Below are 16,863 nucleotides of genomic sequence, written 5' to 3'. Positions count from 1 at the left end.
ATGATTCTTAAAATTTGTGGTAAGTACAAATAATCTAAATTCCATGGTTCTCTCCATATTCCTCTCTAAGGAACTCCGTCTCACTGTAAAGGATGTAGAAACTAAACCTCCCTCCCCCCGTGGTCTATTGGCCCTCACTAAACACCCAGCCCTCAGCACCTAGAGCAGGGGTCCTCAAACTATGGCCCGTGGGCCACATGCAAATACAAATATTGTATTTGTTCCCATTTTGTTTTTTTACTTCAAAATAAGATATGTGCAGTGTGCATAGGAATTTGTTCATAGTTGTTGTTTTTTTTTAACTATAGTCCGGCCCTCCAATGGCCTAAGGGACAGTGAACTGGCCCCGTTTAAAAAGTTTGAGGACCCCTGATCTAGACCCATGCTGATATCAGGGTCTGTTAACAAAACCTGGCTTACTCAGCATAGGGGTCCCTAAGTGCCACGGAGCCTCAGTGTCTCAGAGGACCACACGCCAACATGCTAGTGTCTGAGATGTTTAAAGAGTTATACATTCCAATTTAACTGACTATCATAAGCTGGGATTCCTGTCCCTCCATCCAACCCGTTTGGCTGCTTGGAAATGATCACAGCTGCTGGGAGTCAGTTCTATTTCGTAAGAGTGTGCGCGGCTGTTGAGTTGGGATCAGTGGAGTTGTTATCTTCCCTGTGCAACCCAGATCTTTGGTTTATTTGCACCCTGGACTGCCACACCCACATGTTTAAAGATATGTAACTGTAGCCATAGCCCTTAGCCATGTCTGCTTTCAAGTAGGAATGATGAGCTCATGACTGACTCACTGCATTTGCCTCCCCATCAGATAAACTATTTGGTGATGTCATTAAAAACACAGTCTCTCTTCTCCAGGAGCAAAAGCCCAGGAGTTCTGTGCCATGTAAACTAGAGCTGCAGCCTTCTGCTTCCTCAGGCAAACTCCAAACTCCGAGGCCCACACGAATCAGCGGGAGTCCTGGAAGGTCCAGACACTGCCCATGTGCCGATTTCTGCAAAACCTGAACTGAGCCTGGCCGGCGCGGCACAGTGGTTGAGCTTCGACGTATGAACCAGAAGGTCACGGCTCAATACCCAGTCAGGGCACTTGATCCCCAGTGTAGGGCGTGCAAGAAACAGTCAATCCATGATTCTATCTCTCTCTCCCTCTCCCTTCCTCTCTGAAATCAATAAAAATATATTTTAAAAACATTTTTTTAAATAAAAATAAAAACTGAACTGAATTCCCTCCTTACTCGGCTCCGGGAAAGCACCAGCAATAGCTGAATTATGTCATCCAGCCACACATCCAAACTGTCTCTTCAGATGTTAGAAACACCTCAGGCCATAAAGTAGAAATTAGCTAGAAATTTAGACTCAACGTCAGAACAAGGGAGACTAGTAATTTGATTTCCCTTCAAATCAATATTATGTAAATATTGGTTCAACATTTTTTGGCAGGAATACGGAGTTAGAAATTTTCCATTCTCATTAATCATGTGCAATTCTTTTCTTATAGTTATTGTTTGCATTATTCCCATGAGAAAGTGTACTGAGAAACAGATGAAACCATTTCTTATGTGAGTAATAAAGTAAACCATGGTAGTCCAGTTTGTTCCTAGAGAACTGGTTAAGCCTCACACCCACTTTCTTCACACGTCACAGCTACTTTCATCTCTCTTTTTATGCACAGTCCCTAAAAACATGGCAGAAAGAAACTGCTCCTCCCAACCCACCTCCAAGACCATTGTTCTCTTGGTCATCATTCTTACCTTCTGATTATGAGTCATAAGAGCCCAAAAGAGTCCTCTTGCCTAGGCAGTCCCCCTCAAAGGGTACAGAAAGGGGTGTGTTGGGCCTACAGAAACCAGAATCCCTTCCATAGGAAGAGGGACATGAAAGCCTGGAGACACTCACATGTGAACAACACGTGTAGCATCAGATTTTGCTTCAGAATTTGAGTTGCTGACAACTGACAGCTTCAGGTCACTACCAACTGGCGGGTCTGAGAGCGAGTGGCCCTACTTGCAGTGACACAGTATGCTTTGCACGTGCACAGCACCGAAATGCTCAACAGAGCAATTGTATACGTAATTTTTTCCTCTCGAAATTTCTAATATCTAATTTTTCTAATCTAAAATTTCTGATTTCTAATATTATGGTCATAAAATGGCTGCCTCAACCCCAAACATCACATCCATGTTGCAGATATGCTTTCCTAGAGAGGAGAAGCCCTTCCCCAATTCATGGGAAAGGATATAAATTTATATATTACTGATTATTACATGTTAATAATTATTTAGGTGCCCTGGCCAGTGTGGCTGGGCTGGTTGGAGTGCCATCCTGTCCACCAAAAGGCTGCAGGTTTGACTCCCTGTCAGGGCATGTTCCCAAGTTTCGGTTTCCATCCCCATCCCTTGTCAGGGTGCATGAGGGAGGCAACCAATTGATCTCTCTCTCTCTCTCTCTCTCTCTCTCTCTCTCTCTCTCGCCTTCCTTTCTCTAAAATCAATAAAAAAATATTTTTAAATATATTTTTATTGATTTCAGAAAGGAAGGGAGAGGGAGAGAGAAATAGAAACATCAGTGATGGGAGATAATCACTGATCAGCTGCCTCCTGCACGCCCCACACTGGGGATAGAGCCAGCAACCTGGGCATGTGCCCTGACTGGGAATTGAACCATGACCTCCTGGTTCATAGGTTGATGCTCAACTACTGAGCCATGCTGGCTGGGCAAAAAAGTTTTTAAATAATAATTATTATTTAGGGTATGGTTTGCAGGAAGGTGAGTTAACTGGCACCAAATAAATTTCCAACTTACTACCCTGGCCATGTAGTAACCTTATAATCATCTCTCTTAGCAGTTGCTCCCTGTCAATCAAGGAGTAGAAGAATACCCAGGCACAAAGAGCAGTATCCAAGGAGAGAGGGATGTAAACAAGCAAGGAAGGGAGATGGACCTGAATCAGCTGCTGCTTGTGCTCTTCCCAGACATCTCAGCCACATGCAAGTATTCCTGGCTTAGGAGCAACCCTAATGCTAAGATGCCCAGGACAGAGAGTCAGTAATACCGGGATGAAGTCTTCTGAGGTTAATAACCCAGAAAGACTTCCTGTATTTTCTTTCTTTAAACATATAATTGATTTCAGAGATGAAGGGAGAGAGAAATAGAAACGTCAATGATGAGAAAGAATCATTGATCGACTGCCTCTTGCACCCCCCCGCCCCATACTGGAGATCAAGCCCACAACCTGGGCATCTGCCCAGACCAGGAATCAAATCGTGACCTCTTGGTTCATAGCTCAATGCTCAACCACTGAGCAACAACAGCTGGGCGACTTCCTGCATTTTCAAAGATCATTGCATCACTTTTAATATAATGACCTAGGAGATATTTTAAAATTAGTTTAGAAGATCAGAAGCCTCTTAGAAAGGTGATGTTCTAATTTCAGCAAGCATATGTTGATCTTCCCCATTATGACATCTTCACATAGAATTGCCTTGGTGTTTCCTAGAAGTGTTGTTCTATTGGTAATGAAACATATCAAATAAACACTCAACCAAAATAAATACCTTTAAGAATTTGTCAGTATTTCACACTTCTAGTCACACTTCATAAAGTTTATCACAACCTTTGAATGCACACAATAATTATTAGTCCACTTAGCATAATGCTTGCTGCTTATTAAAATGTAATAACTGTCAATATTGTTATGTTGCATAACAATATGTTATATTATAACATTGTGTTATAAAGCAAACAGGAAAAAAGCCAGGCTATCAGAATCTATACATATCATTTCAAATCTGCACCTCTATTTATTGTATTTATATTCACACACTTCAGTTGCTACCAAAACAAAGCCAGCTGCTTCCTGTATGTACTACCATGGCATTCCTCCTGAAATCAATTGCAACTTCTTTTGATTAACCAAGAGCAGAATGACTCACTAGGTCCATAAGTGTCCCTAACCATAGACTCGATGTAGAGGATATGGCAGACGGCAGCAGAACCTACTTAGAAACCATCCACTATTGAAAAGGCATATATCCTACAGTGTGTCAGTCTGCACATGTCAGGGCACAAAAACAGCCTACAAGTTCAAGAAGATTGAAGTCATATCAAGCATCTTCTCAGATCACAGCGAAATGAAATGAGAAATCAACCACAGTAAAAACACCCAAAAACATTCAAACACATGGAGGCTAAGTAGCACGTTATTAAACAATGAATGGGTTACCAACGAGATCAAGAAAGAAATCAAAAACTTCCTGGAAACGAATGAAAATGAACACACAACAACCTAAAGTGCGTCAGTCTTTGGACAGCAAAATTACAAAGGTGTTCTAGCTTCCCTCGCTCAAAATGTACACCTCAGTGGAGACACTTTTCTGTAATAGTAGGTCAATCTTTTCAGGCCACTGCCAAGTCTCACTGCTTTGCAATCTCATACTGTTTCTGGGACCCTGGTCCCCTGGGAGATTAAAGTGGTGCACATAAGTGATCAGCCTTGGTGGTACATTTTACATAACCGGGAAGCATTTTCTCTTTAACAGAACTAATTTAAACATGTACAAATCATGTGTAATACATGGGAGGATAGGGGGAAGTGAGCAACAAGAATGACCAGAGAGAGTTTCCCCAGCTCATACAGAAGGAAGAATGTTTCAGCCTCAAATTCAGAACGGCTGCCTCTCTGAATTCTGGTAAGAATCACTGTACTCCTGGTTCCACCATGGGATTGATTAGTCCATCAAAAACAGAGAACAACAACAAATTCCTATTTCGTGGACAAAGTGGCTGTGAAACTTAACAGCACACCTACTAGCACCCAGATACTCCTCAACCACAGCCAAGTCATCAGCTGTGACATTGAGTATGACCAGAACAAAAAATAGCCAAGTAGCATACAGGACCAGTAGAAGATAACAGGATAACATAGCTAGTTGCACCAGGTATTATTATAAATGCTTTACATAAAATAACTCAGTCCCCACAATAACCTTGTATGGTAAGACCTTTTATTGTCTCTATTTTAAAGGTGAAGGGACCAGGTACATGGAAGTTAAGTAATTTTGCTCATGGTCAACCGCTAGAAATTAGCAGCCTGTCCCCAGAGTCTGTGATCTTACCTAATATACTGACCTAAAGGTATATATTCTACCATCAAGAAACTTAAAATTGTTCTAGCCGGTTTGGCTCAGTGGATAGAGTGTCAGGTCCTGGGTTCAATTCCGGTCAAGGGCATGTGCCTCAGTTGTAGGCTCATCCCCTCACCTGGGCCTTGGTCAGAGTGTGTGCAGGAGGCAACCAATTGGTGTGTTTCTCTCACATGGATGTTTCTCTCTGTCTCTCCATCTCTCATTCACTCTCTCTAAAAATCAATGGAAAAATATTCTCGAGTGAAGATTGAAAAAAGAAGAAGCAAAAAGAAGCTTAAAATCACCCTAAACTGGCTCAGTGCATAGAGCATTGGCCTTCAGACTGAAGGGTTTTGGGTTCGATTCCAGTTAAGGGCACATTACAGGCTCTATCCCACTAGGGAGCATACAGGAGGCAGCCAATCAATGATTTTCTCTCATCATTGATGTTCTCTCTCTCTCTCTCTCTCTCTCTCTCTCTCTCTCTCTCTCTCTCTCCCTCTCCCTTCTTCTCTGAAATCAATAAAAATATATTTTTTTAAAGAAACTTAAAATCTTACTGAAAAAAACTTTTTTTCAGACAAAAAAGATCTGAGAATACATCTCACATCTTTAGTAAGAGATTTTACTGAACAAAAAATAAAATAAAATATTGATAAGTGACATACCATGTTAATAAGAAAAGCATTTTCACCAGAAAACACCCCAATTCTGCATTCATTAGAAACAAAGGATGCAAATACATCTTAGATGAATATTCTCTTTAACTTTATAGAATCCTGGACTATAACAAAAATTTTTTAATATTTTATCCAAGAGTTCTGAAATTATGCTAAAGACTAGGACTGATTGCCCATACAGCATGGCCCAATGGTTGAGCATAGACTTATGAAACAGGAGGTCACAGTTTGATTCCCCGTCAGGCCACATGCCCTGGTTGCGGGCTCAATCCCCAGTTTAGGGTGTGCAGCAGGCAGCCAGTCAATGATTCTCACTCATCACTGATGTTTCTCTCTCTCTCTCTCCCTCTCCCTTCCTCTCTGAAATCAATAAAAATATTAAATTTTAAAAAGAATAGGACTGATGGATCCATAGCAGGCTCTAATCTCCCTGTGTGTCAAGAACTGGCCAGCACAGATATCCAGCTATTCAAGAAAGCAGCTCTCTGAATTTTATCTTCCTGATCGGAGAAATGACCTCACCCGTGCAGATTATCTGGCGGGAATAAGAAGGTTCCAATAGAGCAGGATGGCCTTGCTGACTATCCAATCGCCGTGAGAGCACGCTGCAGATAAAGCGACCAAGTCCCTTGGGTTGCCCAAGACTTTCTCAAGCTCAGCACTGAAAGTCCCACGTTCTAAGAATCCCTGTTTCCTGGAAAAACCAGAACAGTTGGTCATCCCAGAGCCAGAACTGCCTTCAGCCTTGAGCGAGACAGCTGAAGGTTGAGGCAAAGAACAGAGGTTCAGAAAAAGACAGCCTTGTATTGCAGCCCGGCCTCTGCCACTTCCAGTAGGATCCGGGACAAGTCCCTTAACCTCTGAGACCCCCTCTTCTTTATCTGTAATATGAGGGCAATTGCCCCCTGACTTTTTGAGAAACCGTGAAAAGTTACTGGAAAAGTGTCTGGCATAAAATAGTTGCTCAGCAAATAGTAGGTGTTATTAATATATTCCAGGAATTCTAAAATCAAATGGTAACTATATAAGCAACTATGTCTAGACAGGTTTTTTTTTTCCTTTTAATTGGGGTGAGAGGAGGTGTATCTATGACCATGATTGTTACAGTTTTTTAAATGTCAATTCATTTGATGGGATTTCTTTGTCAAAAATCCATGCTGACTCATGCCCAGTTGTTATAAGATCACATACTTTCAAAACTCATTTATGAGTAAAATTCAAATCATCTTTCCCAAAGTAAATATTTAGGTTAAGAATATAAGTGCATATTACTGCTCACAGAACTCTTTTCTTCCAGTGGAATTTTAGAAAGAAAGAGGTATGTAGAAACATTATTCAAAATGTCCAGTTATCTCAGTAAAACTATAATGTTCTATACTAACCTCGGTTTTTTTTCTGATAAGTCTCTGGTTTATACTAAGTACAGTATAAACTGTTAATTAAATGGAAACCAATATATAATCCTATGCTTTAAATTCTTGAAACTGACAAGCAATGATAGGTTTCTCAGAATAAGATCCACTAAATTCTGTGATTTTAATTTTTGTAATGATATTAAAAATCATGTTTCACTGATGATAATTTTTGCATCCTATATTGTTCTCTAAGTACCTACTAAAGTAAATATAATTTGCTATACTTGAACTTTTAATAACATAAATAGGAGGCATTTTTATTATTAATTTTAAAATTCAATGTCTAATTACTATCTTCTATTACATAAGGACTTTAATTCATAATCACGATCAAGTATGGATGGAAGAGTGACGCGCTGGAAAGTCTTTTTTCATCTATTGGGTACTATATTGAATAATCATTTTCAAATATTACCAAAATGTTTATTACTAAAATTATTTTTCTACTTTATTTTCGAATATGTTTTATTGATTTCAGAGAGAGGAAGAAAGAGTGGGGGGAGAGATAGAAACATCAATGATGAGAGAGAATGATTGATCAAGTTGCCTCCTGCATGCCCCCTACTGGGGATTGAACCTGCAACCCAGGCACGTGCCCTGACCAGGAATCAAACTGTGACCTCCTGGTTCATGGATTGATGCTCAACCACTGAGCAACACCAGCTGGGCTACTTCATTTTTAAGACTCATTTTACACTTGAGTGCATAAAATTTTAAGTTTATGACATGATACATCACCCGAAGCAATTATAAGATCCTGAGAGGGAAACTCAAATCGCTCAGAGAAAGTGTGAAATCCCATGTGTTACTGAAATCAAAGGTCGGTCTTGATCAAAATTTTCTGAATACGTTGCAAGTGGATAAACTCATTCTAAAACTCCCCACCCACATTGTTCTCTGAAGTCCCAACCCTCCCATTCCTTAGCATAGAATACATGTGGGGTGGGGTTTTTTCTCTCAACATGTGCTTTTTAAAAGTCAAATATATAATATTCAATCTTGGGACATTACAGGAAATGTGATGTAGACTCTTCTTGTTACTGCAACATAACACACATCAAAATCCCCTCTCCATACTGCTTATGTTCCTTCTTAAATAGCAGCTCTTTAAGTAGATTCTGTCAATATTTTAAGAAATACAGGATTGCCTTTTCCCTTCACACACTTTTATTACTTTGTGTCATGATTTATTTGTTCTCTGTGCCCAGATTTCTGATACCTCGAGAGCCTAGAAAATAACTCCAGATTATACAATCAATGACCATCCTAAGCATTTTCAGCCCAGGGCTCAGAAACTTGGAGCATGTTTCAATTTGGGTAGAGAAGTTTCTGAATAAAAGCCTTTCTTTTCCCAATAGATTACACTTGTAAAGAAAAGTATTAGAACTGTCAGATAAGTACATATTTTATTAATCAATTTTGCCGACAATGTTACAGCATAATGCTTCACAAATGACTGATATGGAACTTCAGGAGCACTAAGACTTTCTGAAGTGACTTATGTACTCATATGCTTCTAAACCTTAGTGTATAATCACGTTGCAATTCCATATAAGAAAACCAAAATCAAATTCACCTGAATGCCCAAGAGAGCACATCATAAACCTGTACTTCAATTTTAATCCTTAGAAAAAAAATTAAGAATACAGATTGCTCCCACTCTTCTCTAGCACCCTCAGGATCCCCTGGGTTCTCAAACTTCAAACACCTACCACCAAACAGAACCCCTTTGCTGGAAGGACAAGGGTAAGTGGTTAAGTGTCTGAGAGATCATGCTGAGATGTGCATTTTCATTTTCAAGGTATAACTTAACTCTTTTATGAATTGCTGTCTATTGGAAAAATGAACTGAAAGTCCATTAGAGACTTTCTATTCTTCCACTTCATTGGGCTAAGAATTGGCCTTGGTCTTAGGGGTAGATCATTCAGCCAGAGAGTAATCAAAGAAACAAAACCAAGTCCACTTGTTTTATCTAGCACTTACTATGGTATGTCCACTGTTCCTGCTGATATCCTGACATGTTCTTTTTAATGGCATTTTTTTAAAAAACCATGAAAGTACATATTATTTTATCATATTTCCTCAGTTATCATTTTTCCTCAAACTATTATGGTATATTTTAGATAATCTTAAACTGGCTTATTGTAGTAAGAAATTTTAAATGTTTCTAGGTTGGTTTAATTGTTGTCCACATCTAATTGAAGGTTTAAATCCTTATTTATAGGAATGAACATTGGTTTGCCTGTTAAATAAAAACTAAAGGAAAATGAGAATCATCTGTAATTAAAATAGAATATAACCACATTTTCCAGGTTGCCATTTCAGAAAGTTAGTATCATCAGTGTGCCTTTAGATCATTTTTTCTTTTATTTTAAATCCAGATTTCTAATAGAATTAAATAAAATACTTAAGTTGTATGACAAAATAATTCCATACCACTGAAAATTTCTTCAGCCATGACCTAAAGTTTTTGTGATTTGTCCTGAAATTTTCCCCTAATTTTTCATGTATGTAAGTGTAATATAAAAGCTTCTTTTCTGTTTTCACATGATTAATGGCTTGACTGGCATTTTCTCTTTTAAAAAAAAAATGTTCTCTACTAACCTTCCCTCTAAGTCAGCGGTTCTCAACCTGTGGGTCGCGACCCCTTTGGCAGTCGAACAACCCTTTCACAAGGGTCGCCTAAGACTATCCTGCATATCAGATATTTACATTACGATTCATAACAATAGCAACATTACAGTTATGAAGTAGCAACGAAAATAATTTTATGCTTGGGTCACAATGTAAGGAACTGTATTTAAAGGGCCAGAAGGTTGAGAACCACTGCATCTAAGTGCAAATAGAAATAATCTTGATTTACTTTGCATCCCTTATAAGAATTTTAAATGATAATGTGAGCTGCCTCTTACACTTTGGTTCTGCAACTTTCATAATCCATCTCTAACATTGTTCTTAACTGTGGTAAAGCTACTTGAAATATAAAGTGATGAATGAATTCGCGTTGAAATTTTAAGAACAGCGGCTAGTACCGCATAACACCTAGCAGAAGGTCAGTATCTGTTCCTTCTCACTGATGGAAACATAGGAGGGCTCATTATAATTGCTCACTATGATTATCCCTCTCATTAACAAAGAGGTTAATGGAATGGCTTGCTCAAAAACAAATGATAAGATGTGCTTAGTATTCAAAATTGTGGTTGATAATAGATGAAGGAGAAGGCAGGCCAAAAAAAATGTCAGGCCTGGGAGTCAGATAGGTTGATGGTTATGGAGGTGCATTAGGTGAGGAAGGGATGGAATGAGGGGTGCAAGAAATCAACTCCTCTAGAGACAAGAGTGCCTGGGTGGAGAGGGAGACAAGAAATTAAACTTTTTTATTACCTTATAAGAAAAGACAAGCATATTCTAAGGGATCGTGTGGTAGAGAGAATAATGCACCCCCAAAGATGTTTGTATTCTAATCCTGGAACCTGTGAATATGTGATGTTACATGGCAAAGGGAACTAAGGTTGCTATTCAGGTGACCTTAAACTAGGGAGACTTCCCTGGAGGATCTGGGTGGGCCCAATGTCATCACAAGGGTCCTTAAACGTGGAAGAGGGAAATAGAAGGGAATCAGAGAGACAGATGTGACAGGGGGAGCACATCTTGTTATTGGCTTTGAAGATGGAGGAGGGGTCCCCAAGCCAAGCAATCAGGGCAGCCTCTGAAGTCAGGCAGAAAGAGCGAGTTATCACCTTTTGTTTCATTCAGATCCTCAACAGACTAGATGATGGCCACACAAACAGGGGAGAGCAATCAGCTTTACTCAACCTAAGGATTCCAATGCCAATCTCTTCTGAACACAACCCCACAGACACACTCAGAAATAATGTTTAAGCAAATATCTAGATTCCCATGGTCCAGTCAAGTTGACATATAACATTAACTCTCTCTCTCTCTCTCTCTCTCTCTCTCTCTCTCTCTCTCTCTCTCATAACTTATTTTATTTTTAAATAGCCCTTATTTTTAATAATTTGTTTTGATTCTAGACTCATGGAATTCTCCCTTATTCTCATTCCTGAAGACTCAATGAGCAAGAAATTTCAGGATTCAGAGAGTTGAATGAAGCCAAACTACTGATTTTCTCTCTTCCAATACCACATAAATTAAAACACACATATCTCAAAAAATAACAAAACAAGTTCACCAGTAAACTCAAAAAAGGGGCAGAGTCTAAAAATATCAATTTCTCCCCCAAAAAAGGTACCAAGGAAAAGAACTCAAAGCAGAATCAGTCAATGTGCCATGTAAGTCCTACCCTTACCCCCTCACATCCCGACAACAGACTAGTCTGTCATCAAAATCATGACCTTTCTAATATCTCCATGTGTTCATTTTCTATTGCTGCCATAATAAATCACCACCAATTTGGCAGATTGAAACAACACACATTTATTACCCCACAGTTCTGTGGTCAGGAGCCTGGTGAGCTCCGCTGGCTCCTCTGGCCCCTATTTCACAGGCTGAGATCGAGCTGTTGGTGAGCTGGGCTCTTATCTGGAGGGAGAGAATCTTTCCAGGCTCACTCAGGCTATTGACAGAATTCAGTTATTTGGGCTGCAGGGCTGGGGTTCCTGTGTGCTTCCTGGCTGTCGGCTCCTTAAAGCCAATTGAACGCCTCATCTTGTTACCCACGCCCCCATCTTCCCCTTGAGTGCTCCTCATGCTTGAATCTCTCTGGCTTCTTTTTCAGAGACAGCTCTTCTTCCTCCAGTGACAGAAAGCTCTTCACTTTTAAGGGTTTATGTGATTAGATTGGGCACTCTTGGATAAGCCAAGGTAACCTCCCAATTTTATGGTCAGTAACTTTAATTACATCTGCAAAGTCCCCTTTGTCATGTAACGTAACATACCCGCGTATTTGGGGGATTAGGGTACAGACATCTTTGGGGAAGAGAGGAGACATTCTACCGACCAAACCCCATGTCTAAAAGGAGCTAACTGCAGAGCGGTGAGGGTACCATCGTTCCCCTCTTCTGACTCAGGAATTCCATAGGTCATTTCTTGAGAGAAATGGGTGGGCAAATGTCAGGAAACAAAATCCAGAGCTACACATACCAACCTGCAGACCCACCTTAAGTGCAAAGACATTCCCCCCTAGGAATGGAATGCAACCCCCAAGGAGGTAGGGAGGAGCTTGGAACGGCTCCACTGGTTTACACAACCTTGGCCATGATAGCAGAGCCCAGGTCTTCTAACAATGGCACCACACCCCCTTAGCTGAGCTGCTTCTCCAGGACCCCACTGTGCTTCGATGCTACAAGAACGTAGGTGGATCACCAACAAATTCAACACTCACTCCGTGGAGCAGTGGAGAAAGTAAATGTGTCAAATGTCTGGTGGGAAGGGACATAAGAATCCTCCCACATTCTATCAGAGCAAATAACAGTTCTGAGCACAGCCTCCCCAGCATAAGCAAGAGAAGGAATGGCATGGCAAGCATGCTCCTTGGTATTTACCCAAAAGAGTTGAAAATGAATGTCCCCACAGAGGAAGGAAGAAAGACAGCAAGGAAGGGAGGGAGGGAGGGAAGGAGAGAAAAATCACTGGGGGAGAGAGGGAAGAACTAGCATGTAGAAAACAAGAAAAAAAAAGTTGTTTTCTTTGTATATAGATATAAAACCTAGAGAGAAAAATCCCCAAAGTGTTTCAAATTATTTAGAACATTAACAAAAATGCTCAAACATAGATTTTTTTAAATGACATGAGAAGTTTGCAGGTTTAATGAAACAATTTGAGGGCCTAAATATTATTATCAAAGACCGAATGGATGAATTTTTAAGAGCAGGACACGTAATACACATGGCCACAGATTGAATAACTGACATGGAAGAAAGTTGGAGATAGTCACAGTGAAGACAGGTGACAAAGACGGAGATTAAAATAAATCAGACAGATAATAAAAATGATGAAATCTAGGTAAAGATAGTCCGGTAAAATTGATGGCTGAAACAGGAAACGCCCCAAATAATGTTGAGATAATCCTTAATGAAAAAATATCCAATAACATTTGTTAAAGATAAAGGCAGACAGCTCTAGGGGCCACCCCAGTGGGATTTTACGGTGAGGGGCAGAGATTGGGCTCAACTCCTAACTCAGCACAGGCACATGGGAATTTATTGCCAAGGAGCAGGGTAGGGGTCAGTGAATGGAAAATTACTAAGAGGAAACATCAAGATACAGGAGATTCTGGCTAAACTGACTGGACAGGATTCTTTGCTGAAGACAGGCCAGGATGACCAGACCTCACCTGAAGGATGCTGAAGGGTGAGGAATCAGATCAGATATCAAGGGTGGGGCTGATTCTGGTTAAACTGACTTAACAGGGTTCTTTCTCCCATCCAAGTACTAACCAGGCCCGACCCTGCTTAGCTTCCGAGATCAGACGAGATCGGGCGCGTTCAGGGTGGTATGGCCGTAGACAACAGGGTTCTTTCTAAAACTGGATTTTACAAGGAAGGGTACAGGGGGGCTGAAGAGAAGATGCAGGGGCCTGGCTCAAGTTGGTCAAGCAAAGGATCTTTGTCAACCTCCTACTCCCCTTGCCTTGTCTTCCTATCGACAGGAGAGACGCTCTACTCAATTCTCTTAGAGGAAAAGTATGAAACATCCATTTTATCTTTGTTCCGTCCTTTCATTTCATTTTCTCCAGGGACAGAGTGGTTTATCTGAGGAGTGAATTTGGAATCCAGGACTGTAAGTGGTGGATGGGTGCCTTTTGGCCCTTGCTTCTGATCTGCCTGTGTCGTCTGCTCTCCATCTCAGCGCACATTGGGGAGCTGTCTGGGAGGCATGAGGCAAGGGAAGTAAATCTGTCTCATTCAGGAGGAATGTCATAAATCTACATGGCCTCAGCCCGCAAGTCCTATTTCCTGGCTTTACACTAATAAAGATAACATATTAAACTTCAATTAGTCTGTCTCCTGGATCTTCTTTCTTGCTTGCTTTCAAGTTTGGGAGGGAAAGAAATTGTTGATATTCATAGGTTCTCCTAAATGCAACAAAATATTTTTTATTAAAAATATTCAAAGATATAATACAGAAAAATATTTCTAAAATTAAAAGAGCTTGAACATGCCAAGTGAAAGAGTATATGTGTTTCAAGTATATTTGTTTTAGAGTATATCTCACTCCTAACTATCCTTTTTTACTGATTGACCTTCAAGTATAAACTTTTAAAATAGTCACATATCCCCACAGAAAAAGCAAATATCTTTGAAGAGGGCCCAGATATAAGCCAAGATTTCCTGAAGACAACTATCCACAAAGTCCTAGGTGAGTGATATTATTTAACAGAAAAGGCAAAAATGAAGTCTTTTGTTTGTTTCTTTGACATTATACTGAGAAAGCTTTTCTTCTTGGCTATATGAATATTTGCTCATAATTGTTTTTGTTTTAAATATTTTTATTGATTTCAAAGAGGAAGGGAGAGGGAGAGAGAGATAGAAACATCAATAATGAGAGAGAATCATTGATCAGCTGCCTCCTGCATGCCCCGCACTGGGGATTGAGCCCATAACCCAGGCATATGCCCTGACAGGGAACCAAACTGTGACCTCTGGTTCATAGGTTGACGCTCAACCACTAAGCCATGCCAGCAGGCCTAACTGTATTTTTTTTTAATGTATTTTATTGATTTTTTTACAGAGAGGAAGGGAGAGGGATAGAGAGTCAGAAACATCGATGAGAGAGAAACATCGATCAGCTGCCTCCTGCACACACCCCCAGTGGGGATGTGCCCGCAACCAAGGTACATGCCCTTGACCGGAATTGAACCTAGGACCCTTGAGTCCGCAGACCAATGCTCTATCCACTGAGCCAAACTGGTTAGGGCCTAACTGTATTTTAATATCTCTGTTTTCCTTTCCTATTTAACAGCTAAGCCAACTGAAATCTATTTTAGTTATTATGGAAGCAAAGGGTGAATTTTAAATTTAATCTTTTTCTAAATAGTTATCAACTGTCTCAAGATAATTTTAAAATGATTCATTCTATCTTACATTGATTTTAAATACCAGCTTAATGAAGATAATAAAAATATCTGTGGCTCAGCCAGAGTGGCTCAGGTGGTTGAGTGTCATCCTGTGTACCAAAAGGTTGCCAGTTGGATTCCTAGTCAGGGCATATACCTGAGTTGTGGGTTTGATCCCCAGTTAGGGCACATACAGAAGGCAACGGTTTAATGTTTCTCTCTCACATTGATCTCTCTCTCTCTCTCTCTCTCTCTCTCTCTCTCTCCCTCCCTCCCTCAAAAAAAATCAATAAAAACATATCCTCAAGTGAGGGTTATTTAAAAAAAAAGAAAACAATCTGATTAAAAACTGGGTCAAAGACCTTTACCGACAACTCACCAAAGATGAGTTTCATCTACTTACATATAGCTGTAAGTATATGAAAAGATGCTCCACATCCTATGTCATCAGAGAAATGCAAATTAAAACAACAATGAGATATCACTATACACATATTAGAAGGACCAAAATCCAGAACACTGACAATACCAAGTGCTGGTGAGAATGTGGAGAAACAGGAACTCTTATTTATTGCTGATGGGAATACAAAAAGAAACAGCCACTTTGGAAGCCAGTTTGGTAGTTTCTTACAAAATTAAATATCCTCTTACCATACAATCCAGCAATCATGCTCCTTGGTATTTACCCAAAAGAGCTGAAAATGTATGTCCCCACAAAAGCCTGCACACAGATATCCATAACAACTTTATTTCTAATTTCCAAACTTAGAAGCAACCAAGATGCCCTTCAGTAGTTGTATGGATGAACTGTAGTGCATCCAGACAATAGAATACTCAGTGCTTAAAAGAAATGAGCATTGAGAGAGAACCAAGATGGTGGTGTAGGTAACTGTCTGTACTTGCTGCCTCCCACAACCACATCCAAATTACAGCTAAAATACAGAACAGCCATCAACCAGAACCACCGAAAAGCTGGCTGAATGGAAGTGCTACTAGAGAAGAAAAGAAGAAAGCACTCTGAGACTGGTAGGAGGTGCGGAGGCGAGGAAGGGCAGGGCCGGCACCCACGTGGGCTGCTTTTTTAATCAGGAGGGAGATCTTCTCTGCAGAGGCTTCCCAGGGGAGCAAGGGGTCCCAGCCCCACACCAGACCCCCATCCCAGGGTCCCAGAGCAGGGAAAAGAAGTCCCTACAGGCAGTAAGAACTACGGGCTGTAAACACCAGTGCAGACTGGAGCTCAGTGACACAGAGGCTGCTGGAGACCCAGCTGCTCCTCTTAAAAGGCCAGCACACAAACTGAACTTACAAGCTCCTGCTTCCTCTGATCTCCAGTACCGGCAAGGCTCTGGGGGACCCAGACACATACGAGGAGAAACTGGTGTTCCCATGTTGGGACTTCCCGGGTCGCAGGACACCATTTCTGCCGGTCAGCCATTTCTGTTTGCTCTGCCCTGGTGACCCCGCCCCACCCAATTTGCAACCCACCCAAACTGTGTGCAGCTGTTTTGCATATGAATAGCCTGTCCTTTCTCAGGCTAAAAACCTGTCAAACAATCTGCAGCTGGGTCAAAAGCCCCAAACCTGTTAATAAAAGGCCCAAGACCTGGCACCAGCA

Source organism: Myotis daubentonii, chromosome 3 (genome assembly GCF_963259705.1).
Source record: "Myotis daubentonii chromosome 3, mMyoDau2.1, whole genome shotgun sequence".
NCBI lineage: Eukaryota > Metazoa > Chordata > Mammalia > Chiroptera > Vespertilionidae > Myotis > Myotis daubentonii.
This window is presented reverse-complemented; position numbering follows the sequence as displayed.